Here is a 22193-nt window from a genome sequence, read left to right as displayed (position 1 = left end):
TTTATATCTTGATTCAACTCATTGATTTTTTGTTTTCAAAACCTCATCGTCTTTTTCTGGCTCCCTGTCTCCCTGGAATGTTCAAAGTTTCAGGAAGATTTCGAAAAATAAGTCAGCCTTGTTCTCATGGATACCCGTACTATGATGTTCCTTCTTTATCTGCTCTGTAATCTGAGAAAAGGCATAAATGAAATGTTAACTCTCCTTTCTCTCCGACATCAGGCCATAAGAGAAACATGACAGGTGATATCACAGGGTGAAATTTATACATATACATATATATATATATATATATATATATATATATATTTTTTTTTTTTTTTTTTTTTTTTACTTTACATTACTGGCCAGGAGGAACTATAATGTGTAGAATTTATGCACAAATTTTAGAAGCATTTGGGTCCTCTAGACCACTCTTTTAAATTGGGGACTTTTCAAATCTCTAATTTAAATGTAAGTTTAAGCAATGAATACTAAAGGCATGACCTAAATGGAAAAGAATTGCTTAGATGAAAATGTTAGAATACAGAGAGTTGCTCTATGAGCTCGGTACAGGGTCTGAATGAAAAACCTAAGTAGTCAGAAGCCAGGACCGACTAGGTAGATTCAGGAGACTCGGCCATGACCCGCGTGTAACTCGGAAAATCGAGCAAATAGAGGTGGAGCACTTCGCTGTGTAAACCACACTGCTCACTTTTAAACACATCCCACGGCACCTGGTAATTCAGCATGGCATCTGGGAGACTCACAGCCATCCATGGAGCTGAGGCCCCAGCTGGCACCTGCCTAGGCTGAGTTGCAAGGCGATTCCAAACACTCTTCTTGACTGAGCCGAACGGCGACGGACACGGGCATCATTCACTTGAAAACCGTGTTCACGGCACCTGCAACTTTAAATTCATGACGCTCTTTAAGGGCGCTGCTGTCATTCAGGCTGCGTACTGGTTCCGAGAGAGCTCTCCCTCGTGCGGGTGGCATGGGGGAGCTCTGCGCTGAAGGCACGGTGTCCGTCCCCATAAAGCTTCCCTCCCCGGAATGAGCTCCAGCAGTGTGACCGCTGACCTTAGCAGAAACCTTCGTCTCCTTTGCGCTCTGTCTTCGCCAGTTACGCAGACACAGATGCTGTCCTCGCCTGGTTCCGACGAGGCCGTTATTTTCCTCCTATTTTCTTTTCGGAGCAATAGACACAACAAAAACAATACACACAACAAAGCCTCGATCTCTAGGCGTTTTTTTAAAGAAACGTTAACGGACAGTGATGTGTGAGCGCAGGCCAACTTGGGGATAAAAAACTGAACATTTGTCAAAGCTGTATCAATGAATTCAGTCTCTGTCTCAGACATCTAGTAGATGGGTGAATGCAGACGTAAGGAGTACGAACGAGTGCTTACCAGGCCCCAGGGCAAGATTTTACCAACACAATTTTACTTATTTAATTCTGAAAATATAGCCTGAGATACACCTGACTTCAGCTCAGGTCATGATCTCGCAGGTTATGAGTTCAAGACCCACATCGGGCTCTGTGCTAACAGCTCAGAGCCTGGAGCCTGCTTTGGATTCTGTCTCTCTCACTCTCTGCCCCTCCCCCACTCAGGTTCTCTCTCACCCTCTCTTTCTCTCTCTCTCTCTCTCTCTCTCCCTCCCACTCTCCCTCCCTCCCTCCCAAAAATAAACATTAAAAAACATTTATAAAAAAATTCTAACTCTAACTTCTCTGACTTAAAACCTAATAATCTTTTGGGGCACGTGGGTGGCTCAGTTGGTTAAGTGTCCAACTTCAGCTCAGATAATGATCTCACGGCTCATGAGTTTGAGCCCCGAGTCGGGTTCTGTGCTGACAGCTCGGAGCCTGGAGCCTGCTTCCGATTCTGTGTCTCTCTCTCTCTCTCTGCCCCTCCTCCACTCACACTCTGTCTCTTTCTCTCTGTCAGAAAATAAATAAACCTTTAAAAAAATTTTTTTTTAAAACCTTATGATCTTTTCATTATACCATTACTTCAAAATATGTATTTTTTAAAATTCTGATAACTACTTACTAAACTCATAAGAGATTTCGTATTTTCTCACAGACTATATTATATATTTGTAAAAGTGTTAGAAAATCTAATAGAATAGCAGATAATTATGAGAAAATACTTTAGGGGAAATAGACTGAATATCTCATGATGTTAAAACAATTGCCATCAACACTTCGAAAACCGCCCGATTCTCTGTTTTGAATGATATTGAAGCAGCATGAATTTCATGAAGTAGACAAGAGACAGGCTTTATTTCTTCAAGAGGTATTTCTTGGCAGGCCACCATGTGGCAGGCGTGTTGCTAAGTACGGGGCACGTCACCATGAATAAAGCAGCGGAAGCACTGAGTTCTGGCTGCAGGGACAGAGTGGTCAAAATACTGGTCCTCCCTGAACGCATTCCTCATCTTAAGAGAAGGGGGACTTTAAAAATAATCAATGAGGGGCGCCTGGGTGGCTCAGTCGGTTGAGCGTCCGACTTCGGCTCAGGTCACAATCTCGTGGTCCGTGAGTTCGAGCCCCGCGTCGGGCTCTGTGATGACGGCTCAGAGCCTGGAGCCTGTTTCCGATTCTGTGTCTCCCTCTCTCTCTGCCCCTCCCCCGTTCATGCTCTGTCTCTCTCTGTCTCAAAAATAAATAAAAAATGTTTAAAAAAATTAAAAAAATAAAAAAAATTAAAAAAAAAAAGAAATAATCAGTGAAAGGTTTTATCCATCTCAGCGTCCTGAACTTTACTCTTGCTGTGTGCTGTTCCCTACGTGGTATCTCATCTGTAGAACTGTACCTTCCAAGCTTCCTTGAGATGGGAACAGGTGGAAGGATGGAATTAATGAACAAAGTGAGCCTTTCAGCTGTCCATAAATAAATAAATAAATAAATAAATAAATAAAGATGTCCCATGCACCAATCATTGCAACTAAGTGCTGGGGAAACAATAATAAAGAGAACATACATTCTGATGTTCTTGAGTTACATAAACAAGACAATGAGAACATAGATTATTGCACTAGAATGCCAAAGAGTTCACCCTTACTAGAAAAGTCTCAAAATAAATAACACAGGTTTATAAGAATAATAGGAAAACAAGCACAACTTGATAATGGTTTACTCCGATGCATCTATTGAGACATACTGCTTCTTCTCGGCTAGAATGGAGTATCTGTAAGCATTGCACGTCTATCGTAGCAATTCTAAGGAATCATTGACGGGCTTACCGAATGAATGAATGAATGAATATTAAAAAGAGTGCCAGTTTGATCATCAGGAGGCCACACTCCGGTCCTCTCTCCCACTGGTTCACTGTTGAGCTGTGGAGCACAATGCTTCTCAGATTTCGACTTTCTGATGAGCATGGTTTCCTTCAAATTCCAAAATTCTAAGTTGATGAGTACTTTCATTATAAATTTCAAATATGTGCTTCTTAAGATACCACCCAAAGAGAAAGTCTTAGATATAGTTAAGTGTCCTCCTAAAACGTCGCGGCTACAAATTTAGATATTTGCTCACTATTCTGGGATTATACAACATTAAGAAGGAAGATAACACAAATCTGTCATCTGTGCCAAAAAGGATAAAAATCCTCCTTTCTTTGGCTGAAAATGTTGATGTCTTTGCTGTAATTAAATCCACAGGAGAACTAACCCATCCAAATAGCAACAAATTCTTCTGTGAATTATCATCTATTCCTAAGCACCAACTAAGGCTCATTTCCCATATTAAAGGCAATACTGAACAAGCTAGACAAACAGGAATTTTTATCTTTTTCACATATTTACTCTCTATTCATTTTTTCCATTACATAAAAAAAAGTCTGCTGCCATTCAGAAAACTTTTGAAATAAAATAGCACATGCCCTCAAAGTTGACATTCCCTGCTTTTCAAAGTACTAGCTCAATTAAAGCTTAAAATAATCCTATGAAGATGATATAACTGGTTATTTTACTATTTCATGGTTGGAGAAACAGAGGCCTTAAGTTACTTGCTCAAGGTCAGAAGGACAGTAAGAGGGGGTGCCTGGGTGGCTTAGTCGGTTAACTTCTGACTTTGGCTCAGGTCACGATCTCACGGTTCGTGGGTTCGAGCCCCACGTCAGGCTCTGTGCTGACAGCTCAGAGCCTGGAACCTGCTTCAGATTCTGTGTCTCCCTCTTTCTCTCTGCCCCTCCCCAACTCATGCTCTGTCCCTCTCTCTCCCAAAGGTAAATAAATAAACATTATTTTTTAAAAAGGCAGCTAGTAAGAGGCACAACCTGTGTTGATTCGAGAGTAGAACTCTCCTCTTGACCACAACAAACTGAGTAGAAATCTATTTTTACTCTGTCATAATTAAAATCAGTTTAGTGAAGATTTCGTGTTTGATGGATTAATAGTGATAAATTTTCAGTATCACAATAGCTGGTTAACTCATAAGCCTCAGTTGGCATATTGTCAGGAACTATATATTAATTTTAATATTAACTGAAAATACCTAACAGCAGTGTCATGAAGCCAAATAAATACTTCAGATAACACTTATAACTACTCTCTGTTACTGAATACTTAAAGTTTCAAATCAGGGGCGCCTGGGTGGCTCAGTCGGTTAAGCAGCCAACTTCGGCTCAGGTCACGATCTCACGGTCCGTGAGTTCGAGCCCCGCATCGGGCTCTGTGCTGACAGCTCAGAGCCTGGAGCCTGTTTCAGATTCTGTGTCTCCCTCTCTCTCTGCCCCCGCCCCCCCCCCCCCGTTCGTGCTCTGTCTCTCTCTGTCTCAAAAATAAATAAACGTTAAGAAAAAAAAATTAAATCAGCGGTAAGACAGAGATGAGTTTGGAAGGAAGATTTAAAAAAAAATAACTCTTTGTTTCTTAGATTTCAGTAATTTGGATGTGTTTGTTTTTTCACGGTCAAATGTAATATCTATGATCCAAATCAGAACACAGAATAAAAAATGGAATATGTTGAATACGTGTAGATAAATATAGGTTATTACATGATGCATTTGAGTATAAAAATTACTCCATTGCAAGAAGATAACTGAAGTGCCTGCGTCAGATCCATCCTCTCCACCTTGGCAGCCACATACAAAACTTGCATCTTTCTACCAGTTTTGGTTTTGTGCTGTTTTCGCTTTTAATAACTGACTCCTTGCTATGAAATGTCACAGAAAGAGAGTTGTCATTAAATTTCTAGACACACTTTCCAGAAATAAATAAATCTATCCAACTTCACAGGATTTGAGATTCCACCAGATTTGAGAAACGTTCGTTCATTCTGGAGCCGCGACCGGGGTACATTTTCTGCCCCGGGGACGATGCCTACACGGTGCAAGGGGAGGGCCGCGGGTCATCTGGCCCTTTCTGTCGGTGGCTCAGGGTCCATCAGAAAGACAGGCACATTCACAGAAAGCACAGGAGGGTTCCACGAAAGGAGTATTTATAAAGTAGTGGGACCCAGCAAGCAAGAATGGGCCATCCGCCATCAGAAGGAGACCCCCATGGCAAGAGAGGGAGCCCTTATGTTCCTTACTTAAGGAAGACACTCATGTGAAACAGACTCGTCACTTTGTGGTCAGGCCATATAACCTTAACTAGGAAACCACTTTGAAAGAAAATGAATATAATTGGTATTTTGTAGTAATTTTGATGGAAGCATCACTGTGGAAACTTGTTTCCACTCTAACCATGAGGAGGAAGATCACCTCCGGAAGTTCCAGTACATACAACGTCATTTGCCTGGGGATTACATGCACTTAAATATCTTGTTGGTCATTGCTCAGTCTTAAATTGTGGTTTGATTCTATCGCCTTCCTTTACTCGGGAAGGACGACACGGATACATAATACTTACTCGGCAACAGGCACATTTTACAATACTAGCTAGGTCACCAGACCCCTGAGGGAAAGCTTGGCCAGGAGCCCAGGCACTGGCCCTCCGGTCCCTGCCATAAGGGAATTCTCTGACCCCACTCTCTAGCTCCCAGCTCTACCGACGCCTCCCACTGGCCAAGCCTGACAAGAAGCCAGCAGCAACCCCGGTGAAGTCAGACTGATGCGATACTGCAGGGTGGAGAAGGGTGGAGACTGGGCAGATCTTGAGAAGGAACTGGAAAATATCCAGGACAAGCTCCCCCCCACCCCCAGCAAAAGCGCATGATAGTCAGAGACTCTCCCCACAAACAGGTGTGGGAAAGGTGTGAGAAGAACAAAAACAGGGCCAAGAATGGCCACCACATGAACGTGGGAAGGAGGCGGGGCTACACTTTACCCAACTGTACATGAACATCATGCTTTGCAGTCTGCGTAGAAATTACTAACCCGGTTTCATAGGGAAAAGGAGCTGCAGAAAAATTAAATAAATTGCCAAAATTCATACGACCAACAAGTGGAAGAATTGGGAGTTGAAACAAAGGCATTCTGATTTCAAACAACAAGCTTTTCCAGGAGGGAACCCACACCCCAAGCCATAGGTGAGGAGCCGTTTGATTTCCCACTGGCCTGAGACACAGCCCTACTAAAGAAAATCAGATTTTAACTGACCCTGTTTGCATCCAGGTTAGGAACAGCTGAAGGTCCCTGAGACTTGGGTACCTGAGAAATCCATCAAATCACATGAAGAACAGAACTAGTTGTTGAGAGTTTGTTTTTTGCCTTTTAATCTACTGAAGACACATACTGGAAGAAAATGTGCCACCCAGGCATTTTTCCTCTTGCCACAGGCATGAGTACCACTTGAGAGAAGACACTGTCATTTATATAATACTGGAATGGTTAATATTTATGCTCAGGTGTCTGCTATTTTGTGCCCCAGGACAACTTGAACTAATTTTTACAGTATAACTGGCAACATGCTTTGTGAAAACAAGACAAGAAGTACATGTAACCAAGCTGGTTTTGATTTGGCCTCAATAAACTTATCTCCCATTAACCTCCTTCAATTATCTAACGGTTCTCAACAGCAAAGATAATTTCTCTTACATCCCTTGAGTAAAACACGCATACGAAATGGACTTATTTGGGATCAATCCAGGCAATCCTTTTTTTTCTTATTGAAATATACTTGACATTTAACAATGTGTAAATTTAAAGTGTGGAACATGTTAATTTGATGAGTTTATATTCTGTAATATGATTGCCATTGTAAAGATAATTAGCACCTCTGTTACATTACATAATTAGCATTTCTTTTAAGTGGTTGGAATAATCAAGTTCTAGATTCTTAGCAAATTTGGTGATACTGTTGTCTGTGTTCCTTACGCTGTGTGTTAGAGTTCTAGGACTTAGTCACTCCTCACGGCAAGTTTGTCCACTTAAACAACTACCCCCCCCAACCTCCCAGCCCCTGGTAACCACCACTGTGCTCTCTGCTTTAATGAGTTTGGCTTTTTTACATTCCACATGTAAGTGGTATCATACAGCATTCATCGTTTTCTGCATCAATATTGCCACAAATGACAGGATGTCCTTTCTCATGACTGGACAACATTCCAGTATATACATAATATAAACATGTATGTATTATATGTATATGTATATATAATAGGTAGAAAGTGTGTATATGTATATATACATAGAATTTTCTTTATGTTGTTTCTGTAAACAACTGAGGTTTTTCCATATCTTGGATATTGTGCTATTGTGAATAATGCTACAATAAACATATGCCCAGAAGTAAAATTTCTAGATCATATGGTAGATCTATTTTTAATTGTGTATCGTCTTCCTATACTCATGAAAGAGCAACATGGATACTTCATAAGCAATAGACATATATATTTTTTTAAAAATTTTTTTTCAACGTTTATTTATTTTGGGGACAGAGAGAGACAGAGCATGAACGGGGGAGGGGCAGAGAGAGAGGGAGACACAGAATCGGAAACAGGCTCCAGGCTCTGAGCCATCAGCCCAGAGCCCGACGCGGGGCTCGAACTCACGGACCGCGAGATCGTGACCTGGCTGAAGTCGGACGCTTAACCGACTGTGCCACCCAGGCGCCCCAATAGACATATATTAAAATACTACATAATGACCATTGTCTAGGCATTATTGAGAGGAGTGCACAAAGAAAGACCAAGGGATACAACGAAACACACATACCCACTCATCATCATCATCACCTTTGGACCAGAGGACTGCCATCTGATGGGATGGGTGAAATTCTCCTACAAGCCAAGACAGATATACAAAGAAATCACCCATTTTCAGAACACCACAAGCATTGTCATGCCATTTTTTGCAACTCATACAAAGGACAATACTGTCAATTTCGTGCAGGGACATGGATACATATATAAATAGAACTGGCCTGGTGGAATATTCCCCACACTGAGAATAGCAGTTCCATCTAAGGAGTATGAAAAGAAGGAACTGAAGACAATAGTCAAAAGAGAACTTACCCCCACCCGTAATGTTTCAACTTTCATAAGATGAATATATTTTTGCCCATGTCGTGTATTTTTCAAACCTTTACCATAACACAAATAACGGTGTATACAAAGTTGTATTAGCACAGATGAAGGAAATGTTAAATGTGCCTGGGTAATCATGGAAGCCATCTTAGAGGAGGTGCCATTTGAATTTAGTCTTAAACAGGAATACTCTGATGGGAAACATGAGAGTGGGGCATATCAAGAAAAAAGCAGCACGGTATGCAAAAACAAAGAAATGGGACAAAACCTGGTGTGGCTAACAGGTGGAAAGCATACGTAAGACAGAGGGAACACTGGCAGATGTGGCTGGAAGAGGCTGGCTTGCAAGACTAGAGAATTTAGATGCAACTGGAGGGTATCACACTAAGTGACATAAGTCAGTCAGAGAAAGACAGATATCATATGTTTTCACTCATATGTGGATTTCGAGAAACTTAACAGAAGACCATGGGGGAAGGGAAGGGAAGGGAAAAAATAGTTACAGACAGACAGGGAGGGAGGCAAACCATAAGAGACTCTTCAATACAGAGAACAAACTAAGGGTAGACGGTGGGTGGGGCAGAGGGGAAAGTGGGTAATGGGCAACGAAGAGGGCATTTGTTGGGATGAGCAATGGGTGTTGTATGGAAGCCAATTTGACAATAAATTATATTAAATAAATAAAGACTTAAAAGAAAAGAATTTAGAATCAGGATTATCAACTTTTGACCCATGACCCTTTACCTAAACAGAAGCATTTCCTGCCTTCCTTTAATGTTAATTGAAATTTCAAAAGTACATTAAATATTGAAACTAAAAATTAAAAAAAGGAATGATAGCCTTAGTATTACATTCATACATACACATACACACACAATTTAATTATATGATCTGGCTACAAGTTTTGTATCCTTTAGGAAAAAGTTTGTTTGTTTGTTTGTTTGTTTATTGAGAGAGAGAGAGAGAGAGAGAGAGAGCATGCATGCAGGTGGGGAAAGGGCAGAGAGAGAGGGAGAGAGAATCCCAAGCAGGCTCCACATGATCAGCATTGAGCCCAATGCGGGGCTCAAACTCATGAACCATGAAATCACGACCTGAGCTGAAATCAAGAGTGAGACGTTTAACAGACTGAGCACCCAGACGCCCCTACAAGTTTTGGATGCTATGCATCATGAAAGAAAGAAAAGGCTCATGTTAAATATCGATCCAGTTATACTGTTTCATTTCCACAGAAAACAAAACACATAAAGCAACTTTCCCCATTATGTACAGATTCAAAAAATGAGATAACGCCCTGAGCCAGCAAGGGAACAGCGATTTACCTCATAATCAAATCCTAAAAGTTACTTTCTGGAAGTTAACTATGCCAAATTAATCAAATGTTAATCGCAAAAACTAAAACTTTTCTGGATCATTCGACAAAACTGAACATCTCTGAGATGAGTTTTGCACAAGTTTAATTCTCTGCCAGGGCATAGGACACCACAGACTCGCTCTCTGGATTTGTTCTTCCTCAGGTGAGGTGTGCTTTCCTTCCTGTAACTCACTGTCAAGACCACTGCCCTTCTGAGATCTTCATTAAAGGGTGAGCATCTATACCCCAGTTTTTCCTTCTGTGGCTGGAGCAGGTATTGCACGTTGCTGGCGGTTTTTTCCCCTCAGTTGCAGGTTCAACATTTTCGAAGCTCATATACTTGCCAAATAGGCTAAGCTCTTTGGAAAATCATCATTTTTGGAAGTTTAAAGCATTTGGTATTTTCCCCTGGTGTTCCCAAACCAGAGCAACTTCAAGTTGTAGATAAGGACACATTTCCTTTTGACCAGATTGCAACATGATTTCTATGGGCGAATTTCCATCATCTATCAGCAGCCTATTCTAGGTCTGTTGAGCCAACCTTTGTGGTACAACCAATTAAGTTTTTTGTTGCTTTTTAACTCTGGGTGTTTTCAAAAGAAAAGAAGTCAGTTCACTGCACAAAAGAGTCCAAGAGGAGAGATTTTGGAATAGAGCCTATCACGTGACTCCCTTGTGATCCACTCACAAGCCTGGGGTGGACATTAATTTTGGAGAAATCCATGTTAATGGCTCCTCCTGGATCCAGGCCTCAACAGTGTGAACATCATCTTATCAAGCACAAACAAACCTTGTGGGGAGCACGGGTATATCCCAATGCATCATGCTAATGGAAAAGTTGTCGTATCAACCACAGTGGAATGTGGCAAGGCTATCATTTTTTTTAAGAGTATCTACCCTTCTTTCCTGTCTAAAAAAAAAAAGCAAAACCAGATTCTCACTGAACCATTAAAGGAGCCAGGAAAAGGATATAGCTTGCACTGATGATTTTCTTCTGAGACAGACCCTGATAGAGTACAGACGCTCTAAGTATCATTGGATGAGCTACGATCTTACTTAGGAGGAAGGATTAAAAAACTCAGAATGTATTCTTCTCACAAAGTTTTCTTTTGATTTGTAATACCTTAGGACAAAGTATATTCATTACATCCTCTCTGACAGTGAGTAAGCCATTGGTTTTATTTTTCTCCCTCCCTTGAGGAGTAAAAGCATCTTCAGAAGAAATTCCCAAACACAGGAGGAAAACCACTTCATTTTTCAACATTTCAAGTCCAATGAGAAGATACTCTAATCTGAATCTCAAAAATTCTGATAGACTTTAAAATGGTGTCAGTGTGGAAAATAAGCAAATTGTTTGTCATTTACAATCTTCACGGTGCAACTTGGAACAATCTGCTATTCAACATCAGTGTGTAATGAACCACATTAATAGCAAGAATGAAGCTAGGGGCGCCTGGGTGGCGCAGTCGGTTGAGCGTCCGACTTCAGCCAGGTCACGATCTCGCGGTCCGTGAGTTCGAGCCCCGCGTCAGGCTCTGGGCTGATGGCTCAGAGCCTGGAGCCTGTTTCCGATTCTGTGTCTCCCTCTCTCTCTGCCCCTCCCCCGTTCATGCTCTGTCTCTCTCTGTCCCAAAAATAAATAAACATTGAAAAAAAAAATTAAAAAAAAAAGGGGCGCCTGGGTGGCGCAGTCGGTTAAGCGTCCGACTTCAGCCAGGTCACGATCTCGCGGTCCGTGAGTTCGAGCCCCGCGTCGGGCTCTGGGCTGATGGCTCAGAGCCTGGAGCCTGTTTCCGATTCTGTGTCTCCCTCTCTCTCTGCCCCTCCCCCGTTCATGCTCTGTCTCTCTCTGTCCCAAAAATAAATAAACGTTGAAAAAAAAAATTAAAAAAAAAAAAAAATGAATGAAGTCTTCCCTTGGATCGCTAGGCAGGGTTTTCAAAGTTAGTATTTGCTTGTGAACAATCTAGTGCATTCCAGAGAGAAGAGCCCATGTCTCTTCTTTGTCTTTCCACCGAAAATCCCTAGAAAAACACGGGCAGAGCTGATACTTCCTCAGTTAATGCTTCAATCATTTTTTCCCTAAATTAATTCCTTATATAAAAAATCTTACTCAGCGGCAGAGCTATCATCGGCTTTTATTGTAATCTTCAGGGCTTGAGACAAAATTGGATTTTTTCCATAGTCTTTTTTTAGCCACATATGCATAAACTAGAATTTGGAAAAAAAAATTGTTTTGCTATGAAATTCATCACAATGAATAGCATAAGAGTAATGACATCATTCTTAGCACATTTTATAGTTTGACACACTAAATTATTAATTCAGCACTTGACTACTGTGACAGTTAAATTTATGTGTCAACTTAGCTGAGCCACGGTACCCAGATATTTATCAAACATTATCTTAGAGATTTCTGTGAAGGGAGTTTTTAGATGACATATAACACTGAAATCAGTAGGCTTAGACAGATTGCCTCCATAATTTGGGTGGGCCTCATCAAATCAGTTGAAGACCTTAACAGAACAAAGACTGACCTCTCTCTAAGAAGAGGGAATTCTGCCAGCAGAAGACTCCCTTCAGATTCACATGGTAGCATTAACTCTTCCCTGGATATGCAGCGTGCTGGTCTACACTGAAGAATTTAGACTTGTCAGCTTCCATACCCATGAGAGCCAATTACAATATATTTTTTTATATATTCATGTTCTATGTTTTAAGAAATATGTGTATGTACATTCGGACATTCTATTGATTCTGTCTCTCTGGAGAACCCTCACTAGTACAAACTACACAACCAAACAAATTAATATTCTGGAATTTTTTCCTCAATTTCCAGTCCAGGTAAAATTTAGAAGTCCTCATAATGAGCTTTTTCATCCGGTTTCCTCAAAGATACGACATTTGTAAAAAAAAATGTGTATATGTATATATACACATAATACGTTATTTATATGTATATATTATATACGTATATATTTGTATATATACAAATAATATATTATTTATATTTTATATTATATATATGTATTTATAATTAGAAGTGTAAGTTCTCAGATTCTAACATTTTTTACATAAAGTTCACATGAGTATGACTTGAATTTTTTCCAAGTAGTCAAGAAGGCCATGTGATATTCTTGCTTAGAACTTTTAGACATGAAATATCACCCCCCACCTGCAATCCTGTTCTTTTCAATATATGTGAATTAATCCTAGGTTCAAGCCTGCCTTGTAAATTTTTCAATTTTATATTTCCATCATCAGTTTCCTAAAAGAAGAGAAAAACAAAAGTAGTGACCATTCTTGCAGAGAAAGAAACAATGCTGGTTGTCAATGATTGAGAGAAATCTTCCAACCATATGCTCTTCTGTGAACCATGAAAAAGGAACCTTGTGCTATCTTCAGTATGAACCTATATCCACAGTCTATCATTAGTCAGCAGTTGGTGATGCCCACAATAAATTATTTTACATTGATAATCTTCTGATACTTGGCTGAAAATCAGCATGAAAAATAACTCCTGAGAAAGACAAAATAAGATACAGTATGCTTCTCAGGGTTGAAGAATGCATTATGTATATCAAATTATAGCATAAAAATTAAACTTTATTTTAACAAGAGTAATAAAAAATTGATTAATGGTGGCTATGTGCATAAGGATATTTATGATTTACTAAAAAGAAGTCATCTGAGAGGCAGTCACAGAGTTGATTCAGTGGTTCAAGGAAGTCATTAAGCCCAGGCTCCCCAACCTTGTTTCAGGGTCTTGGCTTTGTCCTCAGGCTTAAATCTTCATTGTCACAAGATGGCTGCCACAGCACCAGTCATCATGCCGAATATAGAAAGCATGGGACAGCCAAAAATAAAGGATTTTCTCATTACATATCTGTCTCTTGTCAAGAAGGAAGATTTTTCCAGAGAAGTCCATCAGACCCCCGTCATAGATTACTTCTTAGAATTGAGTCTCATGGTCCTTTAGAACATTCATCTTCAAGGAAACACAGAATTGCTATGATTCTGATACCAACTGATTTTGTCCACCAAAGCTAAACACTTTGCCATTTAAACAAAACTGGAATTTTGTTAGCAACAAAGAATAGAGCATAAACACTGTGGATGGCCCATAGGCCATCTTAGGCCACAGGCCAAGTCAGTAGGCATTTATTGCATCACATATGCATGAGAACATTATCTATAATTAACTAACATGCCACACTTTTTGTAATACTAGGATTTATATCAAATACTTTCATATTCTATAGTCAGCACATTTCCACTTGCCAAGAGAATTTTGCCAAGGGTTACTTTTACATTTTCATTTATTACTTTATTTTATTTACGTTATGAAATTACGTAAGTTTTTTCCATGTATCCAAATACATTTGCATTCCAAATACAAACTTACCCCAATGGAGTGAAATTTCTCAACCACCCACACCTCTATTCCAACATCCTTTCTCCATGCCAGGAAAAGAATCATTAGTTTAGACTGTATCCCATTTCCAATGTGTCCTACCTACCAGTTTTAAATAGGAAATGGCAAAAGGCGAAGGACATACGTGTAGGGGGAAACAGAGACTGGAGGCCAGTTAGAAAACGAGTAAAATTTTCCACCAAGGGATAAATGTGAGAAAGGACATAGCTATGTCACTGTCCCCATGGGCTGTCACTCCTGAAAGCATTTAAAGCAGGAGAACATACACTCCCTGGGAAGGAGGCTAAAAGTGATTGCCAACTCAATAGTAATCACCCATGCTTTGCTCATTTCAAGGTCCTAAATACTTAGAGAATATACTAATAATATACAGTTGCAGATGCCTATCCTAGCTAATTTACTTTCAGGAATGTTACATGATATTCAGTACAGGAGCACAAAGAATTCAGAAAGCAAAAAGTACTGAGCATGAAGCTTTACAAGAGCCGCATAATAAAATTCCTGGTTACGACCTGCCGTACCCCACTTTCCAGTCAACGTACTATCAAAAGAAAATCTGAATTGCTTTGGGAAACAAGTCATTTGTAAGCAATTTGCAAGAGTCTAACAGATTTGCTTCTAAATACAGAGAAACCCATGCTTCAGTTTTAAACTTAATCAGCAACCTATACCCAATTGGTTCTCAGAACTGGCATCTCTTTAGAAATTAGTATAAGTAGCCTCGCTCAGAAAGGTGTAGGAACCTACAGGAAAGTGTTTGGCTACATTCATCCCTACCTCACTCCACCCTCTTGACCACAGTGTTGTGATTCTATTTTCTGAAGCAGTCAAATGATGTGACATTTATTTTTCTAAATCTCGTCTGTGACTGCAACCTTTCAAAGACAGCCATTCGGATTCTTCCACAAACTGGGGTGATCAAGGATTGAGACATCCAGCCTTGGCGACTGACATTTCAAGGGAAGAATTCCGTCATGCCTCCAATTATTTGAAAAATAAAATATTCCCCTAATAATGTGAGAAGAGTGAATCCTAGTCCAAAAGGCCCACATTAGACAAATGCATTCTAGGAAATCCCGAGGGAGCCAAGCCAGGTCTCTGTCCCCTCCTCCTTCCCTCACCCAGCTCAATCAGCAGTTAAAGCAAAGCCTCACGGATATCTGTCCTCAGCCCAGATCTCTCCCCTGAGGTCAGACAAATGTCACACCGTTCACAGGACAGTAATGTTTCCAAAACCAAACTTCAGTCTTCCCCGACCTCGCCTTCTCCCAGTGTTTCCCACTGCATGAGTGCCACCGGCATCCAAAAGCAGCCCATCTGGACACCTGGAAACCATCTAATGCCTCAGGCCACATATCCCCACTATTATCAATCTTAATCATTGTCCCTCCCACGGAACTCGCAGATCGGCCCATTCTTCTCCTTCTCCGTTATCACCACAGGAGTCTGAGCTAAGGTCAGCCCTCTCCTGCAATCGGCAGGCCCTTCCTAACGGAACGACCCACACTCCAACCCTACTTCCGAAGTCCGATCTAGTCTATGCAGTATAGCCAGAGTGTTCTTTCTCAGATTCAACTCTGACTTCACTGCCCCATCCCCAATCCCACCTCCTACCTGCCTACAACCCTAGAGCGGACAAAACTGCTTCCTACGATCTACACCACCTTCAATGGCTTTGCTCCCACTAGTGTACGTCAGGCGCCCCTCTTTCTTTCTCCACTGCATTTGCATTTGTTTTTAGCTTACTTTGTGCCTTCACCCAGCAAGCTTGTGCACATTCTGTGTCTCCTCCCTGGAACGTATTACCTCCCTCTTTAGCCGGCTAACTCTGCCTGAGCTCATGGTCCCCAGAAAGCCAGGTCTGAGGCAATGACTAAATAAATACTGATGCTTTATTTAAGGGAGGCAACCCCATGACAGGAGGGGAGGCAAAGAAGCAATGCAAAGCGACGTATTACCATACTGGCTGCAGCCTCATGAGGTGGGTCCTTTGGTGGGTGCACCCGTCTGGCCACAACGGGCACCTCAGACAGGCTGTTCAGGACCTCGTGTCTGAGAGCGGTCCATCAGAGGGCGGGAGAGGGGAGAACCGCTCTGCCCAGGTCTCTCGCCAAGGTCTTTTTCTCTCATCAGCCAAAACTGTTTCCATGGGGAGCTCGCTCACTCGTGGTTCCAGGTTGTGACTCCCAATTTCATTATTTAGAAACCACACTGCAACCCACAGTGTACTGTTTTATCAAGTCCTTCAGGAAAAAACAGAGTCGGGGTGTGTGATTGTAGGAGCAGCCAAGGTGGGGCAGGGGGGAGTCCAGCCCTGTTAGGCAAAGCCTGCCCCCCGCAGGTCACCCTTATTGGACACCATGGGACATCAAGCCAAGGATGGCACACTCCTAGGATGTCGCTATATCTCTTGCAACTGTAATAACGGTATTTACTACAGGTTTAATGACACAGAGAATTTGTTTAGAGTCCAATACTAAGGGAAAGGAGTCTAAAAAACTGTGCATAAGCTTTGTTTCCATTACACTCTTTGGTTCTTCTGGAACTTTTTTTCCCAAGAGCACATATTACTTTCATAACTTTACAAAATGGAAGAAAGAGTACCTCAAGAAGAGGGGGTAACGGGTGGCACAGTCACCTGTCAGGAAAGCACAAGATATGGGGGGACCAGGAACACCCAGGGACAGCCCAGCCCCAGGGTGAAGAAAGGAAGTGAAGGTCATTTTCTGAGCAATCTTGTGAGTCAAGTCCTTGGCTTCCCCACTGGAAATTCCAAATGAGATCTTCACTTGTGTGTAATGAAGAGAAAGTGAAGAAATGTATCTGAGAGCTGGCTTCAAAACCCTGATGCTACGTCTCCATTCTAACTGCTGCAACATAGCAAGATTTTCCTGTGTCACTTTCCAACTCAGTGACTACGGTCTTTTTCAAATTTATGTTTTTCTCTGAAACTTCTCTCTAACTTTATTTGACATTGCAGTAGTAAATAATAGATGTGAAACACTTCACATCTGTACTGAAAAAAAAATGTTACAAAATAAAGTTGTATAATGCCTCCAGCTATCATTATAACTGAACAGCAGAGAATATTTCAAAATATTTTGGAAAAAAAAAAGATTGTTATGAAACATCATCACATTTCAACAGTGATTTTCTTTTGGAGTGGTGACTGTTCTGTAGTTTCCATATTTTCTGCCATCAGCATAGATGTCTTATATTTCAGGAAATACATATTCTTCCAATATTTTTAATAAAATAGCAGTTGAGGATGTATTTTTAAAGGATGATGTGTAATGCTGATAGTCACCTCATAAGGTGACTCTAGCATTCCCATATGATTGGCAAATATATTCAATCTACCTGGAAAACAAACAGCATATCACATTGAAATGATTACACTCCTTGGTGCAGTAATATTATACATCCAAATCTCTCCCAAGGGAAAAAAATTTAAATGTGGATGAAATTTCATGCACAAAGAAATGCTGGGGGAAAATGTTGACTGCTGTATCACATATGATCACGAATCAGAAAAATTGTAAAAGGTCCCCAAACAATAATTAAATTAAAATATATCCATATTGTGAACATCATAAAGATTTCAGAAATTAGATTTGTAAAGAATTTTAACTTTTTATTACGGAAATGTTTAAACACGCACAAAGTACAGAGAATGGTGTATATAATGAATTCCCAAATTCCCATCACGGAGCTGCAACAATTATCAACACGTTACCAAACTTGTTTCATGTATACTCTGGCTAACTTCACCCCCCTCAAACATACATTTTGAAACAAGATTCTCACATTCATACCATTTCATCCATAAATTATTCAGTACGTGTCATAAGGAGTTTTGAATTATTACAATATTGTTATTATACTTAAAAAACAAATAATAATTCCTGAACATAATCAAATCTGTACTTAAGAATTTTAATTCTTCTAATGACATGGGAAGCACTTTGATAATTTAAGGGAAAAAGCAGGATACAAATCTGTACGTAGTGCATTATTCAAACACATAAAAACAAATGTAGAAAGAGGTAATAAGAAATACAGGGGCAATCTCAAATTTAATATCCATAATCTCAGCTCTCCACAAATGAAGGAGCTTGACTTATTACGTTTCTGGGACCTTACCTGGAACCATAACCCTGTACGCGGTCTGTGTGCATACGTGAACATGAGTGGGCAATTAGGGAATGAGCCAAGGCTACCTCCCAGCTCCCATGCCTCCCAAATGAACTCTGCTGTCTTCTGCAGACCACTGTGCTTGTACTTTATGGGAAGATGCATGCACAAATTTGGGATGTCCAAAATCCTTCTGAAATTCTTTTCCTAAATATCATCGATCTATTACAACAAAATGTTTCATAAAGTATATTTTTTATTGGACACATGCTTTGGGGGTTATTTATTGAATACTTCTTTTTATTCCATTTAAAAAACCAGGATAAACATATTTACCAGGTCATTGTGAAAATTAAATTAGCCACTGCTGGCCAGGCGCCTACGGCAGTAAGTATCTGGAGTTCAGGGAGCCCCTTGGAAGTGAAGGTCATTATGGTACCAAGCTGCATTGATCTCTGGGTATAAAAAAAGAATATATAACACCAGTCTTCCACCTAGGAGGAACATACCAAGTAAATTGCATTTATTTTCTCTATTTTACCCCCAAACGAAACTGCTTTTTACAGTTAATCGACCTATATGACCTAATTACAAGCAGAAAATAAATAACTTGTATTTTTTACTCAGGCTGTGGACCCCCTATATCACTGTGAGTTTAACTCTCTTAAATCGTCCATATTCCTCAACTGCATAAGGTTTATTGTTTCATCATTCCACATGACATCCATGTAGGAAACCTCTGTCCTACTATGTATTTTAAAAACTGAATGAAAAGGCAGTATAACTAAAGTGAATTTTTAATGAGTGATAAGAACCCTCCTCAAGCTGCTATGCATGTTTCTAATTCAAACCTAAAGCTAGATGGACTGCTTGCTAATAATCATTTTAGATGAAGATATTCTAGGGATCTATAATTACCTCCATCTGGCTGTAATATACTGTATTAATGAATATAAAATGGAGAAAGATCACTTTAGATTTTGAGTTTGAATCTCCTAAAAATCTATGATTATCACAGAAGTGGGAAATCCACGGTTGTGTCCCAGCTTTTTCTTTACGGGTATGAGACACCACTTCCTGTGACTCATCCTTCCCTTTGGAGCCAATGACTCAATAGTGATTACATAAGGCATTGCTACCTATTATATCTGGATCATGAAGCAAGTGCTGGAACCTGTCAAGTACAATTCAGAAAATGCTGGCGGTTTGTAAATATGACTTTTTGAAATAGCACACAGTAAGTATATTCTTAACAATGCTTATAAATAGAAAAACAATTCTAGCTTGCTATCCTTAGAAAGCAGATGCATCACAGATCATTTAATAAGAATCAGCCCCCAAGGAAATAAGACCCACAAGGAATTTCTATAAGTGACATGAATGTGCGCATAAATGGTGTGTGTGTGTGCGCGCGCGGGTGTGTTGTAGGGGGATAGGGTGGGTATTTAGCAGACTCACCTGACGGGATTTCAAAATATGCATTCCCTCTTTCAATAAAGCCTTCATTCAACAAATATTTGCCAAGTGTGTTAGGTACCAGCTATTGTTTCTCCTACATACAACACCCCATCCTTCAATTTCATTCTCCAACAAAACACATATTCCAGGATTTGTTGGCTTTCTCTGGAGGTGAGGGATAGTGTGTGCAGTGTTTAAATTTGTTTATCTCCCCCCAACTCTCCATTATCTTCAACTAATTAAAGGCTCTTTCACATAACATCCAAGGAGGCAATCTATCCTACCATGCATTTTTAAACTAGAAAAACAAAAACAAAGAAATGGAGACACCCCAAATTTAAGAAATCTTCCCAAGATCACACAGCTAGTCATTAGCAGAAGTGAGATTTGAACTTCAGCCATTTGGCTCCACATGTGAACACATCTTCCAGACAGACGGCTAATCCTAAGGGGTGTTGAGGGGGGAGAGAAAAAGGAAGCCAGAGGGACTAAGTCAAGGTTGTCCAGTTCGTTCTTTTCACGAACCAGAGAAGTGTCATGTTCCCCTCTACTGGGGAGAAAGGAGTGATCAAGGAGGCAAGAGGGAGGCAGGAGATGTTATTCAAATACATATCCTTCCATATGGAAACATGAGCCCAAGTTCTGAGTTTCCCAACAGCAAATACCTGTTCTGACATGATACAGGTACCTGCATGTGCATTCAAGCGTGTTGAGAAGCAAGGTCCAGTTTTGTGGAAGAAACGAATGCATGTCTTTTCTAGCTTCCCTATTTAATCATGCCTGGTTATACCAAATTTACTTGATTCTTGAGATAGGGAAAGCTTTAGGTAACCCACATTAACATACGGTGTATGGCATATCTAAGGAAGGAAACTCAGCGTGCCGGCGAGACTATTTTCCCAAGCCCTGCCCCAATGTATTTGGTGAACATGTCATTTCTCAGTCGTTAATCTCATGCCAATGCCCGCAAAGCACTGTGACTCCAATATTCTTGTCTAGACCCCACTCCTTCTCTTGAGGCTGCCAATAAAATGCACGTGTGTGTGTGTGTGTGTGTGTGTGTGTGTGTGTGTGTTCTACTCCAAAATCTACATTATTTCCTTTGTTTCCTTTTTCTAATTTTAACTCTTGTAATTATCATCAACATCTCATACATTAGACTTTATACTAGAAGTCTGAAAGGTTTATGTTTCTCTTTAAAAAATACAAACAAGTGGGGCTCCTGGGTGACTTAGTCAGTTGAACGTCTGACTTCAGCTCAGGTCATGATGTCGTGGTTCATGAGTTCAAGCCCCATATCGGGCTCTGTGCTGACAGCTCAGAGCCTGGAGCCTGCTTCGGATTCTGTGTCTCCCTCTCTCTCTGCCCCTCCTCCACTCACATTCTGTCTCTCTCTGTCTCTCAAAAGCAAACAAACATTAAAAGTAAAAATGAAAATATATATAAAATAAAATAATAAAATAAAATAAAATAAAATAAAATAAAATAAAATAAAATACAATAAAATAAAAAAACACAAACAAGTCTGTCCAGGGATTCAAAGAAAACTGAAATCCCTCACACAGGAGAAAAATAATAAAGCATTATGGGATGTAAAAAAGTAGGGAATATTCCATTGATCTTTCATTTATTCCCTATGGCATTTATTTCAAGAAGCCTGGAAATGGGTTCACCTGGATTGCTTCTAGGCTAATCAGGAGGCCAAAGAGAGAGAGAGAGAGAGAGAGAGAGAGAGAGAGAGAGAGAGAAGGAAAAAAAAAAAAGAAAGAAAAAAAACACCATGTGCCCTCACTAAAAATTTCCAAAGGTTCCAAAGCCCCAAATACTCAGTACCATTAAAGTAATCTCCATATAATGAACTTAATGAATGACTTAAATGAAAAGTAATAATTACACAATTGGACAATAATAAACGGAGATTGCATGCAAATTATTCTCCAGCTCTTTCCTCCATATTCCAGGCTAGACTGAACTTGTGTCTCAACCCCACTGATGTTTCCCCCCTTGAGACAAAGTACAATGTACAGCATGAATCCAGGTTACAGAACATCATACACAGAAACCATTGCTGTTGGAGGGGTTTCAGGCCACAGTTGGCGTAGTAAAATTCAAAAAAACACCAAAATATCACAGGCCCCGACTCAGCCATCTTACCTGGCTAGAGGAAATGGAATCCTTGCAAAGTATTGATCAATCAGTTTATGCTGATTCTCATTTCATCAATGGCCATGGGCATATGCAAATACTTTTTAGCTTGGTCAGTACACACCGCACGAGGCACATAAAAATAGCCAATCATCTTTCCCTAAACAATAAAATTTTCAACAGTAAAAAGAAGTCAAACCCAAAGATGGTCAAGGAAAATAAATGTGCTGTTATAATGAGGCAGCACTTACTTTAACAATTCCATCGAG

The sequence above is a fragment of the Leopardus geoffroyi genome, chromosome D3 (genome assembly GCF_018350155.1).
Source record: "Leopardus geoffroyi isolate Oge1 chromosome D3, O.geoffroyi_Oge1_pat1.0, whole genome shotgun sequence".
In the NCBI taxonomy this organism is placed as follows: domain Eukaryota; kingdom Metazoa; phylum Chordata; class Mammalia; order Carnivora; family Felidae; genus Leopardus; species Leopardus geoffroyi.
Note: the sequence above shows the minus strand (reverse complement) of the source record.